Source organism: Macaca nemestrina, chromosome 5, assembly GCF_043159975.1.
Source record: "Macaca nemestrina isolate mMacNem1 chromosome 5, mMacNem.hap1, whole genome shotgun sequence".
Classification (NCBI taxonomy): Eukaryota; Metazoa; Chordata; class Mammalia; order Primates; family Cercopithecidae; genus Macaca; species Macaca nemestrina.
The window spans coordinates 26,139,277-26,144,189 of NC_092129.1; the positions used below are offsets into that span (position 1 = coordinate 26,139,277).

The 4,913-nt window shown below is 37.7% G+C and overlaps 1 non-coding gene across 1 annotated transcript; it reads right to left on the reverse strand.

Moving 5' to 3' along the window:
- Positions 1 to 1,649: 1,649 nt before the first annotated feature.
- Positions 1,650 to 1,788, reverse strand: LOC112423847 (U4 spliceosomal RNA). Its single transcript, XR_003014418.1, has one exon. It is a non-coding gene; the product is annotated as a U4 spliceosomal RNA (small nuclear RNA).
- Between the last annotated feature and the right edge of the window lie 3,125 nt (positions 1,789 to 4,913).

Sequence of the window (4,913 nt, forward strand, 5' to 3'; positions counted from 1 at the left end):
TGTTATTACAGTTTTGAAGTTGAATATGAAACAGAGAACTAGTTATTTTGCCCAAGGCCATGTAGCTAATAAGGGGCTATCATAGGATTTAAAGCTAGATCTATCTGACAACAAAGTCAGTATGATTTCCACGCCACCACATTGCAAAGGCAAAGGAGTTTTCTCCCAAGGCTTTTGTTTTGCCTGCATAACATCACCATTGCTGTCTTTATCTTTTTATTTTCTATTATGACTGCATCATTAATTACCAAGTTTTTCATGTCACCTTTTACCTACGTCTTTACTTACATTTGTGTGCGTGTGTGTTTGTTGTTTTATTTTGTTGCTTTAGGAGGAGAATGTTGCATTTTCGACACCACACTCTTTACTTTTTGAATTATACATCTCCATAGTGTTTATGTGTGTATCTACTTTTAAATACGTAGATTACTTTTAAAAGAATATAAAATATGGTCAAAGTGATTGTATTTTGGAAGAGGAGTTGAGTGGTAGTGTGAGTAAAAAACCTGTTTTTCTTTGTATAATTTTTAGTTCCTTTGGAATATCATAGAATGTTGTACTATGTGCATATTTCATTGATGGAAAATTTAAAATGTTTCAGTTTTGTGGACATTTGGGATACTAAAGACTGTTAGAAACTGGTTGTAGTTCATAAATTTGAAACAGAAACAAAGGCTTGGCATGTTGGCTCATGCCTGTAATTTCATTACTCTGGGGGGCTGAGGCAGGCTGACTGCTTGAGTTCAGGAGTTCGAGACCAGCCTGGGCAACATGGCAAAACCCCATCTCTGCAAAAAATTTACTAAAATTAGCTGGGCGTGGTGACATATGCTTGTAGGCCCGGCTACTCTGGAGGCTGAAGTGCGAGGATCACTTGAGCCCTGGAGGTCGAGGCTGCGTTGAGTTGTGATTATGCCTTTGCACTCCAGCATGTACAAAAGACATTGTCTCCAAAAAAAAAACAAAAAACAATCTTACATCATGGCTATGTTGCTAATTGATGGATTCACTGTTATACCAGATTTTATTAGGTGCCACATAATCCAAATTCTTTTGATATTTAGAGCTTAAAAAACAGAATACACATGCAACAATAGCTGCAACATAGAATTTTAGAATCAGAAGATATCTTATAGATCATTTAGTACTTGTAAGTAATCAAGAAAAAAAATACGTCTTTGGACTCTGTGTTCATCGTGGCTTTTATTGCGGGGGGAGGGGGAACAGGGTTTTCATTGTGTCGCCCAGTCTGGAGTGCAGTGGCGCAATTTCGGCTCACTGCTGCCTTGACTTCCCAGGCTCAAGTGATCCTCCCACCTCAGCCTCTGGAGTAGCTGGGTCTACAGATACATACCACCATGCCTGGCCAATTTTTTTGTATCTTTTCTAAAGACGGGGTTTCATCATGTTGCCCAGGCTGGTCTTGCACTGCTGGGTTCAAGTAATTTACCTGCCTCTACCTCTCAAAGTGCTGGGATTTCAGGTATAAGCCAGCATGCCCAGTCCATATGGTAAGGGTTGGCATGGTGAAATTAATTCATAGGAAAAAGGTACCCAGAAAAATGACTCTCATAATATGCTCTGAATATAATGTATTTTCTCTTGGCCATACCCTTATTATCATTATTTATTTATTTTCTTTTGTTCAGTCTCCATAAAGACACTCAAAAATTGCCCATGCTGACTACATTTCAAGTCATCATGGTGAGATATTGGGAAGTTTTCAATTAGCAATAATCACACATTAGATAAACCTCACCGACTATGATACTGCCACTGTGCAGAGGTAGGTAGGCCACATCTTTCGGAAAGACATTTACATGGAGGATTTACATCAAGAAAATAATTTGCTTTATTTTCTGAAGGTTCTGACTCTGGGAATGCTTTATGTAACTGTTGTGACACTTTGGAAGCAAATATTATTCAGTAGCAACAGATTTTTTTTTTAATGTGACTATTACTGTCTAGTTAAATGTGTGTATGAGTGTGTGTATGTGTATTTTAAGTTTACCATGCCACATTATCACGACCGTAGTAAGCAGTGTGAAGATCACAAGAAATTGACAGTGGACAGTGATGCTCATGATAGCTGAAGGTATAAAACAGCAATGCCAGTGGAATATTTATTACTTTTTAAAAGGTGTTTAGAGTAAAAGAATCAATAGTGGAAGTAACTTATTTGGATAAAAATTCACTCTATTCATTTTATTTAGGTTAGATATTTTCTGATCACTTAAAAAACATCTTAAATAAATTACTTTCACTTGACATGAAATTTTCTTTCAGTCAGTGGTTTACATTTATTCTATTTTTGCTGTTGATTCCTTCTTATATCTCATAGTTTCTGTCTGAGAATATTTCTCTCTGAAATACATCCTTTAGATTTTTTTTTAAGGTGGTGAGCTCTTTTTAGTTTTTGTCTGATATTTTGTCCTAATTCTGGTATGATATTTTATTTTTACTTTTTAAAAAAAAATTTTTAACATTGCTCTTAAAATTTCTTTTTCTTTTCTTTTTCTTTTTTTTTTTTTTTTTTTGAGACAGAGTCTCGCTCTGTCGCCCAGGGTGGAGTGCAGTGGCGCGATCTCGGCTCACTGCAAGCTCCACCTCCCGGGTTTATGCCATTCTCCTGCCTCAGCCTCCCGAGTAGCTGGGACTACAGGCGCCCACCACCTCGCCCGGCTAGTTTTTTGTATTTTTTAGTAGAGACGGGGTTTCACCGTGTTAGCCAGGATGGTCTCGACCTCCTGACCTCGTGATCCGCCCGCCTCGGCCTCCCAAAGTGCTGGGATTACAGGCTTGAGCCACCGCGCCCGGTTCTTTTAAAATTTCAATAGGTTTTCTCACCACCTGCAGGAACAGGTCATGTTTGGTTACATAAATAAGTTCTTTAGTGTCATTTCTGAGATTTTGGTGCATCCGTCACCCGGGCAGTGTACACTGTATCTGATGTGTAGTTTTTTATGCCTTGCCTCCTCCCACCCTTTCCTCTGAGTCCCCAAAGTCCATTGTATCATTCTTAGGACTTGATAAGAAATTTAAAGACATTGAGTGAATGAATTTAAAATGTATGCAACCTCATCTTCACACGTTGGCAGTATTTCATGTTTTGGTAGCTTCTCTGGTCATTTTCCCCTGTGGCCATCTTTAATAATGAGTCATACTCACTGTAATAGAAATAATATCCATAAACAAGAAAATCATTTATGGATTCTGCCAAATACATGAATTCACTGACACAGAAAAGAAAAATGGAACTATGATATGATTTTCACACTGGTAGACTCACACATACGAACACTAGGCAACCTTTTTTCCCCTAATAGCTCCTTGCTTTTAAAATTACTTATCTCCTTCCTATGTTGAGAAAAATGCGTCTTTGCTCATGACTTTCCACTACTATGTAATGTCACATCCTGAGTTTACTCACACCCTGGCTAAACTTTCAATCTGATTTTTTTTTCTTTTTCCTCTCTCACTAGGGTATACTCTGACAGTTTTAATAAGAATATCTTTGAGACAAATTTCAACTTCTTTTTTTTTTTTTTTGAGACAGAGTCTCCCTCTGTCACCTAGGCTGGAGTGCAGTGGTGCGATCTCTGCTCACTTCAGCCTCTGCCTCCTAGGCTCAAGTGATTCTCCTGCCTTAGCCTCCTGAGTAGCTGGGATTACAGGCACACGTCACCAAGCTCGGGTCGTTTTTGTATTTTTAGTAGAGACAGAATTTCACCATGTTAACCAGGCTGGTCTCAAACTCCTGACCTCAAGTCATCCACCCGCCTCGGCCTCCCAAAGTGCTGGGATTATAGGCATAAGCCACTGAGCCTGGCCAAATCTCAACTTTTCTGAATATTATTTTCTGTGCAACTCTAGTCAATTGACTTTGAAAACTTAAAAATATATTTCAGTAGAAATGAACAACTTTGTATTTTGGACATCATTTCTGAGGAAGTTTTGATTCAGTACATCTTACATCTGATTCTTTGACTTTTGTTTTAGGTCAGGTCAGATATAGCATATTTAGAAAAGATTGTTATATAACTTTTACCCACTAAATTAACCATGTGAAAATTCCCTTTCTAAGAACAAGATAATGAGGCCCTAAATCAAGTTCTGTGCAGAATTTAGGTATGGAAATTTAAATCATTTTTAGCACCCAGAGTTTTCTTTCAACACACTGGCACTTTCAACTGACTTCACTAATTAAAAAAAATTAAGTCAGTGTTTAGAAAATTGCTATTTGACACATCTGTGGTCTATTAAATAATGATTAATGTACAAAAAAACACAAACAAAATTTGTGGTTAAGTCATGATGGCACTAGTTATTTTTATCACCATAAGTTTTCATACTTGTGAGAGCATAATGAGAATCTCTCATTAGCCTGGTATGTTATTACGCTATTCTCAGAGGTACCTAGGGGTGGGTGGCCAGCAGATGATGTAACCTTTCAGTTCGGGAAAAGCAGTGCTCCTGGATATATATGGCAACCTCATTTTAGAAAGTGTTCTTTTTCTAAGAAGTTTAAAGAAAGGATAACTGCAATTTCTTTCTCTGGATCATAGCATGCCACGTTAATACTCTTAAACCATAAATGTGTTTGAAGAATTAACTAAGCCACAAATATTTTATGGATTAAAGCTTTATTGGCAATATTTTCTCTATAATTTAAATTTGCTTTTGATGGTACTTATGATAAGTTTAGCAATGAAAGAATCTTGATTGGTGTTTGGCTTAATTTTTTTTTTTTTTTTTTTTTTTTGCAACAGGGTTTCACTCTGTTGCCCAAGCTGGAGTGCAATGGCTTGATCTTGGCTCACTGTAACTTCTGCCTCCCAGGCTCAAGACATCCTCTCGCCTCAGTCCCCCGAATAGCTGGGACTACAAGCATGAGCCACCGTGCCTGGCCAATT